This window comes from Camelus dromedarius, chromosome 29 (assembly GCF_036321535.1).
Source record: "Camelus dromedarius isolate mCamDro1 chromosome 29, mCamDro1.pat, whole genome shotgun sequence".
In the NCBI taxonomy this organism is placed as follows: domain Eukaryota; kingdom Metazoa; phylum Chordata; class Mammalia; order Artiodactyla; family Camelidae; genus Camelus; species Camelus dromedarius.
Genome location: NC_087464.1, coordinates 8,897,549 through 8,914,546, shown reverse-complemented (window position 1 = coordinate 8,914,546; position 16,998 = coordinate 8,897,549).

The following is a 16,998-nucleotide window of genomic DNA, read 5'->3' as shown; positions in this document are numbered from 1 at the left end:
CTTTTGCTTTACTGCTCAGTAAAGACTGGATTGGAGACCTGCACAGAGGGGGCTGCAGTGAGAGGCACTGACCAGCCTCACTCCCATCCATCCTCCAAGCCAAGAGAGGGCCAGGGGACATCTTTCTTCCTTCCTCTCAGTGTGATTCCTTTTCCTTTAAAAAAAATTATGTTAACATATGCACAGCATAAATTTTACCATTAAACCAAGCCTTGTTTTTTGATTTTGTGGAAGCACCATCCTGGTGATACTCCAACATCACCCCACCTCTTCCTGAACCCCTCAAGACTCCCCATTGGGAGTTTGCATCTGGGCTGGCACCATCTTCCTGGGACCAGCCCTTACCCCCTGCCCTTTGAACTGGGGATACCAAGGAGGCAGCATCCGGCCTCTGTGAGAGCTCTGTGAGAGCCGTGTCAGCGCCCACACCCCCAAAGCCCTTCGGGTCTCCCTGCTCCCTCTTGTCCTGTGCTGCGCTCAGGAAGCATCTGATACTTGTTCCCAATTGTAAGCCCATGTGTCCCCTCAGAACCCCTCATAAAGCCGAGTGTCCAGCATCCCATGGGCACTCTTCATGTTGGACATGTAGCCCCAGAGATTCTTCCTGGTCCCTAAAATCTCAGCCTGGCATAAAGGGAGATGATGGGAACTTGGATACCCAAAGCCGTGTCTCCTTAAAGACTATGAGACCTTCATGAGCAGAGGCCTGACTGTTTCCTAATTCAACTTGTTTCCCTAGTGACATTTTAACTATCTCCATCTAAAGTGGTTTTAGTTGTCTATGAGGAGCCACGTAGGAGAGAAAGACTACAGAATATTGACATCTGAGGTCTAGCAAAGGGTGCGGTGAACAATTGTGACCTGCGCCATCTCCCCCTGGTATTTAGGACCATGCCTTTCCTGAAGAGGCAGTGAGCAACTTGAGAGCAGGGACTGGGTCCCACTCTTTGCTGCATCCCTGGCACCAAGTTCAAGGGCACAACTGTCTGGGGAAGAATACCTGAGTGGCTAAAGAAACAAGTGTGGAGTGTGGCGGAAGGAGGAAGGCACAAAGAGCAGCTGAAAGGGCTCGCTTCAGTGTCTCGTACTTAGTGAGGGGACACGGCGCGACGTCTGGGGGACCCGCTCTTGGAGTCCAAGCTGAGGGAGACATAAGGCTCCCGTGCCAAATGGACAGAAAGAGGGCAGACGCCAAGGGGGCGTGTCTCCTACGGCTCAAATAGTCAAAGCAGCTGATCCAGAGAAAACCACCCTGGGAACCTGGTTGAAGAAAAATCCGAAAGCCGAGCTCGAGGCGGGCTGCTGCTGGCTTCTTGTGCCGAACTGTGACCTGACCACTTCCCAAGTGCCCCAGTTTGGTCCTGGGACCCTTTTTTTCCAGCCACACTGCCAGAGCGCGGCTGGGACTCTCCCCCAGCTCCTGTCTCTATTTTGGGCCCTGGGAGCATCAGAGCGCTGTGACTGAGACTCCTGGGAGCCGCTTCCTTCCACCTAAGGGGGGTCACTGGGTCCAGGAGGGCAGGCCAGAGTGTCTAGGTAGCGGGCTGAGGACAGACCGGGCCCTGCGGTGGGCAGGCCCCTCGGCAGAGGCTCTGGAGAAGGCTGCCCGGGGCTCCTGGGACCGGCCTTGGACACACACGTCACAACTGCTTCAGTCCATGTAGTTTCTGAGCACACAGCCGCCCAGCGCCTCCCAGGAAGGGCTTCTCCTCCCTGGCTGAGGGGCGTCCTCCCCAGGTCTTGGATTCTTAGGGCCCTCCGAGCCAAAGGGGCAGGGGCGCATCTGGGACATAAGTCCCCCCTTCCCTGGTCCCAGAGAGGTCCCCTTCCTGGAGCTGTCCAGTCAGGCTCTTCTCAGCAGGAGGCAGGCTCTTATTAGGAGGTGATCTCTCTGAGGCCAGCACATTTCTCCGCAGAGCTGGCAATGCCCCTCAGGCTGGGAGACTGGGGACTTGCTTTGACTGAGGGGGACTGTGGGATAGGAAGCTTGAATCCCCCGCAAGTGCACATAGAAAAGGCTGGCAGGGAAGGACCGAGGGAGGCAGGCTCTGGAAAGATGCACCTGCTTTCCCAGAAGGGCTCTGGGCTGGCCCAGGACAGGGGTCCTAGCAGGTCCCAGAGGGGCCCCTCACGGGCTTGAGATGCACTGTCCCCTCTGAGGGTCTGCCCAGTGCAACCTTGGGCTCACGACCTCTTGCCTTGGCCTCCTCTTTTTCTCTTCTGTATCTGTATAGTCTCCGAGAAAGGCCCCTTAGAACAGAAGGAAGAGGGGCAGACCATGTGTTGCACCCCAGCACACAGCCCCCAAGTCCCGCTCCCCATCGGACAGCGTCATTGCCAAACTCGGCATCTGGTCTGCCCGGCCACCTCAGTCACCCAGGCTCGGCACTCTACAGCCTTGCACTCTGGGCAGGGCCAGGCCAGCCAGTTCGTTCTGCATTTCTTTCTTTGTCCTAATTTTAATTTCCCTCTGACTCTGGTCCCCCTGCGGGGCCCTGTCTTCTCCCTCCCCCATTTCCTCTTTTGTATGTGATAATATTTCCCCTTGCGATTCTTTTTCTCTCCCTCTCTCTCCTGGCTGTGGCTTCTCTCCCTGTTTCTTTCTGCAGAGGGACCTCAGCATCTCCAGCTCCTTTCCTCCTGCTCATCTCTGTCTCTCCAGAGTCCCCTGTTCCCTGGGTCTCTGAGACTGATTCTGTCTGGACCCGTTCCCCAGGAATGACAGCCTATGGCAGGAGCAGCAGGGAGGAAGCGAGTGTGGGTGGGTGGGTGAATTCTTGAAGAAACACTGGAGGATAGTGACCACAGGGAAATCAAAAGGGAAATGAGGCCAGAACTCCACTGCTGCCCTGGATACCCGGCGGTTGGGCCACTGGGACTTGGTTTACTGAGACAATCCTTTATTTAAAGGGACCTTCCCACACGATCCCAGGTCCCAGGTCCACTGGGGCTCTCCCCACGAGCAGGCTCTAGCAGAGTTAGCTTCTCCCAGACCCGTACCAGAAAAGAAATCTGAACCCGCCTCTGCCCGGTCAGCTGACCGTCACTGAGCCATGTCAAGTTCATTTGGCAGCTTCTTTGAGACCATCCCCCTTCTCAGGGCACGTGATTCCAGTTTCCATCCCTGTTTGTGGCCTGTCTCCACCCAGGGCCCTGAGCCCTTGGAACAGCAGAGCTGGTGGGTGGGAGGAGCACTTGATGGGCCGAGAAGAAGTTCCCCCGCTACCTGGGTGGAGGGAAGGAAAAGTGACAGTTGCGCCTGCTGGGGTTTCCGGGACAGCCTGGCAGGGGCTCCCTGGGGCAGCGGCACAGGCCTTGGCATCCCTCCCTCCTGCCTCTTCTCTGACATGTCTGAACGCACAAGTTTTTAGGCAGCCTTCCTGGAGGAGGCAGCTCAACCTCCTTTTTAACCTGGGAGCCATTTCTGGGCCTCTCGCAGGCCTGGCTTCCCCTTGAGCTCCCTGGCTGTGGTGACCCAGGCTGGAGCTGGAGAGGTTCGGGAAGCCCCCCCCCCCAAACTCGAGTTTCTTCCACTCCCACCCCAGGGTTGCATACTGGACACTTTACTCTCCACCGTTACAGGAGTGTTTCCTGGTCACAGAAAACTGATTACTGTTAAGCTCAAATTTCTTTATGGGAAGAATGCCCAGTTTCCATCCTTCCATCCCACCTTACCCAGCCCCCTTCCCTTCCTTTGTTCTCGGGCTCTGGGAGGGTTGGGAACAAGGAACCGGGGACACCAGAAGAGAGGAGGGCACTCTGGGGCTGTCTGTCCTCTTCTGTTGCGCTCTGGCTGGCCCCCTTTGCTTCCGGCCTCTGCCTCCCTCCCTCTCGGTGATGACCTGAACAAGGACACCGCGCAGGCCCCTGGGCGGCCCTCCGGCGCTGGCCAGTCTGGTCTTCAGCGCATCTCATCCCCGCCCTTCTGCCCTCCTCCTCCCGTCCGGCCCCGCCCCGCCCCGCCCCTGCTCTTTTTCGCTTTGCCTCATTTCCCCTCTCTTTCAACTTCATGATCCCATCTTGCCAAAGGTTCTCTCTTATCTACTATTATCTGTTTTCCCATCCCCTTCGCCCTCCTGGACGCAGTGCCCTTTCCTCCTGTGTGTGCATCTCTTTCCTTTCACAAGAATTGGGGCCTAGGTGGGGCAGGGCCGGTGGGGTCCGCCCGACGGCAGGACGTGCTGAGCCCTGCTCCCTGCCCCAGGCCCTAGCTCGGGGCCAGCCTCTGGGTGCCTCAAGGGCCGGGTGCCCACCGCCGTGCAGCTGATCTTGGCCTACCTCCTGGTAGACACAGCCAGCCTATATATTCTCTCTATAGAAGTGTGTCTTTTCGAGGACCTGTTAGTTTGGAGGGCCTGTTTGTGCTGGCCCCCGAGCTGTCCAGGGGTGGCTCTGAGCCCATGTTTGCCCCTAGGAGACGTGAGGACTGTGAGGCTCCTCCCTTCAGGTCCCAGAACTACTGCTTTCCCCCCGGAACAGCGGGACAGTTAGGGGAACCGAGCAGAGGACCGGTGGCCTTCCGGGCTGCAAGCCCCTCCCCCACCCCCCCGGGGCAGTTGCTTCCGTTGGGGTTTCCAGAGCAGCCCCGCAGGGCTCTGAATGCGCTTTGGCAGTTGGCCTGTAGAGCGTGAAATTCTCCCAAATAGTTCCTGGGAGCAGGACTCTCCAGAATCAGGGACTTCTGGATGACCCCACCCAGGCCTCTTGTTCAGACGAGGCTTCTCTGCCCCTACTGAAATTTGGAAATTACTCTGGGATATTACTGGGACGCTGGCTTCTTGAGGCAGCCAGGGCATCGGGGAAGGAAGCTCGGGACCTGGGAAAGCTGCTACCTTTGCCGAGAAACTCCCTCTTCCTTCCAGATGCTGCCTTGTCCCCAAGGTCTGATGTCCTACCGTTAAAGGACTGGCTTGCATTAAGCTACCATTACGTTGTGGGAAAGACACGCTTCAAGCTGTCAGCATTCTTTTGTTTTCTACTGTGGGTTGTCAGGACCGCCTGCAGACCAGAGGCTGGGACCAAGTTGGAGAGGGGGACCCAGAACACCTGAGCAGGCTAGGAAGGGCTGGAGCAAATGTGTGAACACACCCAGCGGAGGATGCCTCAGATGAAATTGGAGGGACCCCAGCCCCGAGGTGATGCCCTCCCAGGATGCTGAAGTGGCTTCGCAATGGGAGGGGTCCTGGTGCAGGAGGCTGGACCACAGGACTCTGGCTCCTAATAGGGAGGATACAGCTTGATGCCCCTGTTTCTCCCCTGCCAACCCTTCCAGCAACATTTCCCAGAAGCTATGGCATGTCCCTGCAGCTGGAGGCCTTCAAGGGTGGCCCTGGAGGCCTCCTGGGCCAGAATGGCCTGGGCAAAAAGGAAGGTGGGTAGGTGACAGTGCCAACACTGCGATTTCTCCCTTCCTATTTGCTGAATCTGAAACAGCTGCTGCCTCTGGTGGTGGGAGGGACAGAGGACATCACTTGATAGGAAGCCCAGAGTGGGGCCTCTCTCTCACTTTTGAGTGTCCCCTCCCCTCACTCTCAAGTGAGGCTCCTGCGTCCTCACTTGTCCCTTTCTTTCCTGAGAGGACATGTCTGCTTCTCTTCAGAACTGTAAATCAGAGATTTTTTGGGTGAAACCACAAGGCACCGCACACATTGGAACTTCTCCCTTGCTCTAGCCTCTGGCTTGCAGAAGCTCGCTTAGCCCTCCTTGTCCTAGGGAGTTGCACCAACTCCTGTTTCTATGTCTGCCTCTGAACAAAACCACTATTCTCATGCCTCCTTCCATGGAAACCACAGCTCCCCCATCAGCACGGGTGACGGATGTACGAAGACCATGATGCACACAGTCCTTAGGGCAGCTGGATGGGCCTTGGCCAAGCACTCCTCTACCCAAATGTGCTCTTTGCAAAATCTTTCCCATGTGTGCCAAAAAGTCAGAAAGTTTAGGAAGCACTGCTCTATGGCTCACTCTCTCTTTTTCTCCGCCTCCAACATCTGGACACATTTGTGTACATTTCTGCCTCTTATCATCCTCTATCTTTTTCTATTTTTGTTCACAGAGAAGATTGGACCCCAAGTCAAGGGAAGGAGCCAACAGACTCCAAGGGAGGGCATCATCTGACCCCCTGCAGGTGCATAACTCATTGACTCGGGTGTTAATGAGGGGCAGCATCTTGCTTCACCCATGCTACTGTCCCCAGGTGTCAGAAATCTCAGTCCCAGTAGTGCCCCCACCCCAGAGCTCCTCCATTGGCCATCATGAAGAGGGCAAACAGTCCAGGGCCCCAGGTCTTTATCCTTTTCCCTTTACCACCTGGCATCTGCTGGAAATGGCAAGATGGCTCCACATTGGACACTACCACTGGGCTCCCCAGAAGAGGTTCCAGCCCTGCCAGTGCCACAGCCTCCTCCCCTTCTTCTCAGCTAGTCCCAAGGAAGACCCCGTCCTCAGGAGCTTCTTTGTATATAATGCTAGATCTGGACAGTTTTACATTCCATGTGTGCTCGGGGCCAATCCCCACCCCATATTCCCTGACTTCTCAGTCCCAGTCTCAGGCTACACTCTGCATTGTCTCCTCATCTCTCGTGCTTCTGGAGGGCAAGACAGTGTTTCTCATGCATTTCTGGATCCCTGGTCCTTAGCTCAGAATTTGGCACATATGCTCAGCACATGCTTTTTGGAATAAATAAAAAAAAAATTTCAAAATGGTGTATACAGTGTAGAATTTCTTCTCCGATTATGGCTCTCAGGGAGGTGAAAGATAGCTTGGGGCAATCCCAATGTGCTCAGGAAGGAAAATGAGGGGTTTGAGGTGACCGTGGGATGGGCATGTGTGTGTTCAGGATGGGATTTAGGGACCAAGTTTGTCTAATGGAGAAGAGTTGTTGAGACTAGGTAAACGCAAGCCTGACCTTGAAGACACTGTGAATTTCAGCTTCAGGGACAGTTAGGGATCCTCCAGAAGCCTACTGTGAGGAGTAGTCGTTAAAACACTGGAAAAAGAAATCCTATCAGACTCAAATCGAAGAGAAATTCCTTTTTCTGCCCAGTAAGGCTCAAGGAATTGCTGCAGAAATATAACTGGGATTTGAAATATTTATTAGCCCATTTTTTCTAGGCACCCTCACACTGTCCCACTTCATTTTGTAAAAACATACATCCAGGCTAGGTTTCTAGCTATGGTTTCAAAAGCGAGACTCTTAAAACGGTTTCTGAGACTCCAACAGCACAAATTTCTGGATGAGATTAAAATGTGAGGGAAACACGCTTCTGGCTTCTACAGTGAAGGATCATATGTATGCTTGCGTGTGCATGTGTGCGTATGCATGTGTGTGCTTTTTGTTGGTGTAAACATAGATGTTGTTACATCTATTGTTTCTACTACTAGAGATGGCCCAGAAATTTCCTGTTTTGGTAGCAGTGAAATCAGAGTACAGCATGGACAACAATGTTAACAGTAAATCTAAGCAGAGGGGGAAAGAGCGCAGTGATGGGTGAGTGGTGACTGACATGTAATTGTCAGAAAGCCTGTGGAGTCCGCCTCTCCCATTTCTTCCCAATCATCACCCTTCTCCATCCTCACTGCCAGTGCAGGCATTCAGACTGTCAACTCTTCTCTAAACCTTCTGAACCCGCTCCTCTATCATTATCCAAACTATCTCGGGACTGGTCTTTCCAGAACTTGAATACGATCAAGCTGCTCACAAGTTAAAAGCCGCATGGGATTTCCCCCGAGCCTTGTCCACTGGTCCACTGGTCTCATCTCTCCATCCCTTCTCCTTGGTTCCACCACACAGGACCACTCAGCATCTCCAAAGCAGGCCATGTGCTTTCCTGCCTCCATGTACCTCATGCCCTTTCTCCTCTCTCACCTGGTGAGCTCTTGGTCAACTTCAATGTCTACTTCTGGTCTCCTAGTTCCTGTGTGTTATGGCTAGTTTTATGTGTCAACTTGGCTAGGCTACAGTACCCAGCTATTCAATTAAATACTAATCTAGGTGTTTCTGTGATGATGTTTTAGAGATGTGGTTAACAGCTACAATCACTTGACTTTAGACAAAAGTTATCTTCAGTAATTGAGGTCTTCTGGGGAAAGAAAAAAATCCTGCCTCAAATCTGCAGCATCAATTCCTACCTGAGAGTTTTCAGTCTGATGCCGTGCCCTACAAATTTAGAATCTATCTAGCATAACTCCACAATCAGCCAATTCCGAGAAATAACTCTCTTCTGTAGTTGATCTATCTATCTATCTGTCTATCACCCATGTTTTATCCTTACTGGTCCTGTTTCTCTGGAGAACCTGTTTGATTGACTGGCACTTGAAAAATTGAGGAAGGCATCACCTGAAGTCACTAAGCCTTTGATATATACAATTCTTTTAAGGCTAATTTATTTTTTGTATTTTACCAATAGACCACAAGCAAAGAGACCCGGCCTCCCCTGATTTAGCATCCCTTAAGAGTATCTGATATATCATATTTGCAGACTGGGCAAAGTGGACCCAGATTTTGTGGATATTAGTCCCCAAATTCAGGGGTACTCAAAGTGTCACATTTCTTTTCTTTCCCTCTGCCTCTCAGCACTCCTGCTGTTAGAATGACAATATTTTTTTTGGAAATATTTTCTCTCGTAAGTGGAGTCTTCCCCCTTTCAAAGTTGTGCAAGAATCCCTGAGTCTCAAGGAGCCCCAAATTATTGGGAGGGCCTCTCAGGTCATTTGTCACAAGTTATTAGCTTAGACTAATGTTGTTTCTCCAAAGCCCATACGCCAATGCATATGGCCCCATGGTCCCTTGTTTGTGGAAATGCGACTGCTTTTGTGCTGTGTTTGGGACTGATGCTATGCCTGGGGTCTACTCTCGCTGGCAAACCCCACAGCTTTCCCTTCCTGAGAGCGCCCCACCTCCACGAAGCAGGGTTCACTCTCCAAGTAGGATCCATTGCCCATGTATCTCTTCACTGTCTGGGCGGAGCTTCTTCTTTTGATCAGTGAAGACCATCCCTTTCTTTCCTGGCATAAGGAAACATCACCTTCTCTACAAGTTTAGACTTTCAAGAAAATCTGAAGAGCTCTTGGTTTCAAGCAGCTCCATGCAAAACTCCTTGAAGCAAGAAACCTCAAAGGGCTTTGAAAATCAAACACAGATTGCTTAATAAACTGTGCTCACACAGCTGGTTATCCATCCATCTGTCCACTAAAACAGAATTTTCCAGAATGATAGCTACACAAAAATGATGGTGGTGAGACCAAACAAATTTTTGTCCATTTGTTTGTCCATATTTTCTGAATATTTTATAATAAGCATATTTGTAAAGTGGGAGCCTCTCATTAAACCAGAAGACAGTGAGAAGATCGAAAGCAATTTGTAGAGTCAGAAGACTCAGGATCAAATTCCCGCTTTGCCGTGTGCTTGCTGTGTGATTTCTAGATCATCAGCTTGATGATCCATTAAACTGGGAAAATACCAAATGTTTGTTTTCCGAATCAAATGCACCAATGTGTATAAAGGCTTATCCTGGTACGTTTATCTTCAATACATGGTCACAGCTTTTCTCCTTGCTGGACCATGAATTTGAGAGCAAGTCTATTGCTCTTTTATTTCTACCATCTAGGAAGGGCCTGGCTCATGGAAGATCATCAAAAGTCATTTGTTGAATGAATGACCAAGAGAAAAAAAAAGATGTAATCCATCTACCAATTTCTAGATCTGTTACTGCAAAAAAATTAGATCATTCTCTGTACCTACACATCCTCACCTACAGCCCCTGTTCGTCTGTGAGCATGTGTATACGTTTCCTTTAAATACATTGGTTCTTTTTTGATTGTGTGACAAATTATACGGAGAGCTTTGAAGGAGCTGGTGGAATTGTCTCACGCCACCTGTCATAAGCCCAACAATACGCATGTTCCATTTTTGGTTTTTATGCTTTCATGATTCTCTGATTATCTGAGCTCACAGAGTTGATCTCGATAGTGCTGGTTTTATGGCAAGGTTACTCATATGTGAGCCATAAGATTTTCTGCCTGCGATTTGGCTTCTGTGTTAATGAAGGACTAAGGGATCATAATCAAAAGCTTGAAAGGTGACCAAAAGCTAAAACACAGCCCTGCCCAGTATTCCAGAGTCCCACCTGAGTGGTGCCCTCAGCCTAGCATAAACACGTGCTCGGCTCTACCTTTTAAAAATCAGTTTTACCTGATCTATTGTGTATGATCTATTTCTGCCTGAGAAATTACCAGAAACTCAGCAGCCTAAGCCAGCATACATCTATTATCTCAGTTTCTGGGCGTGACTTGTCTGGTCCTCGGGCACAAGGCCCCACAGGTGCTGGCCAGGGCTGGGCTACGTTTGGAGACTCACCTGTGAAAGGATTTACCTCCACACTCATGCACTATGAGGAGGATTCAGTCGTTTGCTCAGGGCTGTTGGCTGGAGGCCGCCCTCAGATCCTTGCCACATGGACAACTCTATAAGGCTTATTACGCCATCAGAGCCAGCAAGGGGAAGAGTCAAGAGAGCCCGCTGTAAAGATGGAAGCCCCAGTCTTATGTAACATTGTCAGGGAATTGACATCCCATCGTCACTCACGCTGCATTCTGTTGCTTAGCAACAAGCCACGAGCCCTGTCCACGTTGACGGGGTGGGTATCTATCATACAAGGGTCTGGATGCCAGGACGTGGGATCCCTGGGGGCTAAGAGCCTACTAGGCACTGTGCCCAAGGGTTGGATCTTAAATTCACATGTGGTCAAAAACAGCTCATCTTAACTCACACTCTGATCACAGTCAAGTCATAAGGATATGACACAATCAGCGATGTGTGACCCATTACCATTTTCCACTGTGAGAATGTTACTGGAAGTGTTGTCCCTGTCACCAGTCAGTGCTCCTGTGTAAGTTTCCATGGAACAACTGCTTTGAAATTTACTTCTAGGACAAACTTGACTTCCCCTTGTGAACTGGAAGTTTTAATTTTTCTTCTAAAATTAATGACCATCAATTCTTGTTCATGTCTACTTTCTGGAGATTTATGTGTAATAACTCTTTTAAAGTTTCCATTTCATATTTGCTTCCTGACCTGGACTTTTTGTTTTTCTTACTCACGTTTTACTGTCACTTATGTGTTCTAGCTATGTCATTATATTTATTAGGGTCATTCTTCTTGACAGCCACCTAAATGAGGTGGGATTTAAATAAAGAAGGCACAGGTTAGGTGGCCTTTATTCTCAAGGTTTAGCCCTGTCAACACATGATAGAACTGAATTTCAGAACCTCTCTTTGTCCATTGAATAAGGTATCTGAACATTCTGTCTTTTATCTATTCTTTTTATAAGTGAGACGTCTCATCAGAAAGACTTTTACACATTGGTTTATAATATTTTGAAAAAAAATTCATCAAAGTGAAGGCTAGGTTAAAACAGATTTTTTAAATTGGTTTAGTTGAAACTGAGGTTTAGACAGCAGGTAATAAGTAGGATCTTAATTTGGACATCGAAGTACAGAGAAGATCTGAAAAATAGAGCATTAATTTCCAAAAACTTACAGTCTATTAAGGGCCACACATTAGGTGATCCAAAGGTGAATATGAACACAGCCCCAATCTTATGACTTTTGAAAAGGGTCTTGATAAATACACCCTGACATTATTCAACAAAGCCATCAGCATTGAGCACGTGGCATAAAGGAACCGTTAAAGACCCCTTAATTTTTGGTTTGCAGTTAAGAGTTCTCAAAGAGACGCAGAGGACACTTACTTACAGGAGGTCCTGGTAAATCATCCAGCAAAGGGATTGGCACCTATGTATCTCCTCTACCAGAATTCTTAGCTTGAGGTCTATCAATTTAGACAGTCACTAATGACTAACTGAAATGCAGCATTTCTTTCAATAACAAATGATGGGAATAAACCATGATAGTATTACCTTTCTCTGTATTTTGTCACCAATTGAAATCATGGTTCTTTTTATGTCACTTTCCAGTTACAGGTATCTCAAAATGTAGTCTGTGCTCATCACTATGTCCAAGTAGGCTAGTTGGCAGACCCACTACTTCTTACGTTAAATAAGATAAATGTGAATGAAGTATTAATAATGTGTGAAACATATCTTGCTTTTTTGTACTTTCATTCTTTTAAAAAACTCAATTTGTAAATGATGGCTTTTTTTCTTTCCCTCTATGATCCCATGCGTTTTACTTTTGTCCTTGGAAATGCCATGCAGAGAAATGTGTGCAGACTTGAGCAGGTGCCGAAGGGGCAGGGCGCAGGAGAGGTGAGAACCGTGGGGACCTGGACGGAGGGCAGCAAGCCCCACGGACCTCTCCCTGGGAGGGGCCAGTCGGAGGGAGGGCTGGAGCAGAGCAGCACACCTTGCAGGCCGAACTCTGCCTTCCTTTTCCTGAGTCCTGTGGAGGAAAGAGGCCGCTTGGGGAATTAAAGGAGCTTGGAGAGGTTGATTGCTGATCAGATCTGGGGTTAAATACTGGCTCTGCCTTATACCTAACACAGCTATTGGCTCAGGAAGAGCATCTTTCTTTGTGCCCTAAATTTCAATTTAAAAAACATTTCAAGCCTATTTAACAGTAAGACTAGAGCAATAAATACCTATATGAGCTTCACTAAGATTCGTTAACATTTTATTTCATTTGCATGTATTCACTCCCTCTTTCTCCATAAAATCTACTATATAGTCCATAGTCTCATTGCCTCAAATGTCCCAGTATTGTTTTTCCAGCCTTTCTACTACGTCTGCCTGGAGTCCACTCAGAGATCTCGCTCACTCTGCCCTGTATCCACGGGGCTGCCCTTCCATCCCAGAAGCCCCAGGCCCCCAGGTCCCCACTCCTCGTGACTCACATGCTCAGCATCATGGATCCGCACACGTGGACACCCTCCCCCTGCCCCCTCCCACCCTCCCCACACTCAGCTCTCCCCTTTGCCATCGGGGATTCACAGCCCATCATCCGAACAACTCTCCATTCTCATACTTGCAGCATGTTTCCTTGTTTTTGTTTGTTTGTTTTGTTTGTTTGCTTTTTTAAGATCCAGATTCCAATCAAGGACAGTGGATTGACTATGTCATGAATCTCCATCAGTGAAGTAGTTAGTTTCTTCAATAAACGGCCTTAGTGCTTTGAGTCTTACCACTTTTCCTAGAGTGGGAATTAATGACCATGATAACTGTCCTACAGGGTTGTTAACAAACAAAAGACACATGGAACTGCTTTAGAAACTGTGAAGTAAGTGCACACGGTTATGGTTCCAATTTTTATCTCGAGTGGCAGTCAAGGTTCAAGTTCTATTCTTGCTCTCATCTCCAGTGCTCAGCAGAGTGCCTGGAGTCTGGGCTGACTTCAGTGTTGTGACTGGACATCAGTGACGTCTGGTCTCCACAAACAGGACAGCAAAACAGTTCCCTGTAACAGACTCCAGGACGGAAACTCCTGCCTTCAGGAGTATGAATGGGGCAGCGCCATGTTTACCACACCCAGTACGAAGATTCCAACTGGGTATTTTCATTGCATTTAGAATCAGGAGGTCAGATTCTACTGCTTTTCTAAGTTTCTTGCATTTGCAGAGGAATCAGAGTGGAACCCCGAGAAATAATAAACCACATGTGAAAAAATGTTTTTATTTAAAAAATTTTTTTATTGAAGTATAGTCAGTTTACAATGTTGTATCAATTTCTGGTGTACAGCATAATGCTTCAGTCATACGTGTACATACATATATTCCTTTTCAGATTCTTTTTCATTTTAAGTTACTACATTTCTGTCACTTTTGGAAAGAATCAAACCTGAATCGGATCTCTGATTATCGACTTAAGTAGATAGTATTTATTATTAGTTCTTCCGTCTTCTCATTCCCATTCTTGTCTTCAAAAACTCCATCATTACACAAAATATCTCTATATTTTATAGCATTTGCCCAATGTATTTACAATTATCTGTTCAGGCCAACATGTCGTTCCAGTTTAGCCAGTTTACAGACACATTTCAGCTTCAGGTAGATTGATCCACTGTGTCTGATACTAGAATCCTGATAGAATCCAAAATGTTATCCTGACAGTCTAATATTTTGTTAAGGGGGCACGGGAGAGGCAAGGAAAGTAATATTTATGAAACACCTTTAATATGCCACCCCTTTTACATACATCGTCACCTTTAACTCATTGCCAGACCTGGCAGCCTGTGGTATCGGCTGTTTTGCAGATGAAGAAAGCGAGACTAGGAGACTGTGACAACTGCTGAAATTTGCATAGCTTTCCAGGCTCCTCCCACTCTCTCTGCCGCTGCCTTCTGGAAAGTGACCCGAGGCATAGGGTTCCCAGCTTCTTCGTAAGGCTGAGCAAATAGCGTTTTATCCACTTCCCCACCAAGCCACTCACTTTCGTTACATTTGCGCTTAATGTAGGAAGCTTTTGTTCAAATAACAGCTTGACTTTAATCCGATCATGTCCAACCTTTTGAGTTTATCCTCACTTTTTGTCTCAGTTCACTTCACTGTATGGAATTATGACCCCAAGAAAATGAGTGATCTCCACGAAAAGACAGTTAAGCTAAAATTAAAAGACATGAGAAACCTCTTAAATATTGTCAGCATTTATAATTTTAAATTGCCATGTTTATTCAATACTGGAAAAGTGCAAAAGTGCTAAACGTTGTAACATTTGACCTCATCTATACCAAATAAACTGTATGGTAGGGTACAACTTTAATTTCATATAATTAAACAGTATTAATTTTGTAAAACCAAAAAAGGTGCTTAAATTTGCATTCATCATCTTTTCAGAAAAGACATAAATAGTGTTTCTCCCTTGTTATGTTGTTATGTACTAATTAATGGGATGAATCAAATTTCCTTGTTTCTTTATATTTGCATGAGCTTAAAATACTCTTTTATCTACATTAGGTAGAATGTCAAAACTAGCTTTTGGATTATTTTAAAGCTTGGTAAGATCACAAGGCTTTCCTGAAAATATGTCCTATCTTGACAATGCATTAAACCTTAAGAAAAGTTTAATTAACAAATGTCAGAATGTGTTTCAAAAAAGTGATATATTAACAACTTGGTCTTATCTCCTGAGTCTAAAAACATCTTAACCCTTAAAGAAAAAAAAGACATATTTTTACATCTTAACATGACTTATGCTAAGGAAGTTTTGATGTTTGTAAAATTAAAGTATATATAACCTAATACAAAATTTTAAGTAGTTTACTGCTTCAGTACACTTTTCAATATACATTCTCATTAATTCACAGATTATTAGTTTACCTAAATTGTATCAATTGCTACTAATTCTAACTGTAGATATCTACACGGGCCCATTGTGGTTGTAAAACCAGTTTAAGATAGTGTTTAAAATCATCTTTATCTTCTGGAAAATGGAAATCATTGTACTTTCTTGTCTACCTCACATACGTTTTTGGATATAGCAGATAAGAAAATGCATACACTTTGATAACTTACCAAGTAACTCTGAAGGGTCATGATAAAGGTTTATTTTGGCTTGTTTTGTTTGTATCATTTTTTCAAATAATGTGCATGGGCCAAAAAAAAAAAAAAAAAAAAGAAAAGGGAAATAAGAAGAAAGGGCAAATCTGACATATCTTAATCTTATATCTTGTATAGAGGACCTTTAGAATTCTTCGTTTGACTCTAATCTTTTTTCTGTTCATATAGAAATATACTCACATGTGTGAGTTTCAATGGCTTATCGATATTTTACATATCAAATTTAGTTAATTCTCTATTGTATATTCAGCTTATTTCTATTATTTCACTGTTTTAAGTAATAGGATGATAATTTGTGTAAATATACCTTTAAACATATCTTTGGTTATTTCTTTAAAGTTGAGTCTTAAAAGTGAAATTGCTGAGTGAAAGGGCATGCATTTTTTTTTTTTGAAGGATTTTGCTACATACTTCCAAATTGCCCTCCAGAAAGATTTATTTCAATTTACGCTACCATCAGCAAGGGATCAGAGTGCAAGCTTGCCCCACACCTTTGTATGCAATGTAAATATAATGTAATGTAAACGCCAGGCATTTACATTATTTTCAGTCTTAATAAGATGCTACTGCTATTATTACATATTTAGCCATATCCCTGGCATCATTCTTCTTCTTTTTTTTTTTTTTTTGTCCTTTCTCACCTACTTGGTAAGAAAACGCAGGTTGGGAAACTAGAAACTGTCACTCTTTGAACTAGAATTCCTTCCTCTAGAGGCTCAGAAAGCTGTTTCATAAAGCAATGGTGTTTAAGCGCTATAATTTTAAACATCCCAATCACCGCTGGCCTCTTGTAGGCCTCGGGCCGACAAGGATGTCTGCACTGCCTAAGGAGAACATTAATGTATGCGGTGTTTTCTTTTTATTCCCTCTGGCGACCCGTGCCTTGGGGATGTCTTTGAGATGTTTGATGCTCTTTGTAGCTAGAATTATTGATCAGGGGAGCAAAGGGGAGCGCTAGCGATGGCCGGGATACGAGAATTCACCTGAGCTTGCAGCTAGCGTCGAAGAGCCCCGCTCAGCTTCAAATAGTCTCTTGGGTCTCGATGCTTGTGACAAACCTAATCCCCAAGGACAAAATCAAGACAACCTGGTACTTAATGACCTTGAAAAGAATATTACGAGACACGCTTATAGTCAGGAAAGAGGGGTTTGATTTTGCATTCACTCTGCTCTTCTATTAAATTTTAAATTCGACAAATGACATTTATAGGAACATATTGGAAAGTAAGGGAAGGGTGGATGGTCTTCAAAGACCACTGTAGTATCAGAAGTGCAGTTTAACCATGTTTTCCCACTTCTTTTTCTTCTGGGAAAATGGTAGGCTTGAACTTGGGGTCTTGGAGTTAGGCAGGGCCATGAGAGTCCTTCCGGTCCATTGACTGAGAGAAGAGGCGACATGAGTCACTTCCAGGCTGGAGCATCTCACTGTGCGTGAGTGACCCTCCGGATTTCTTTCCCTTTGCCAGCAGGACAAGAAACATTCCAGGTC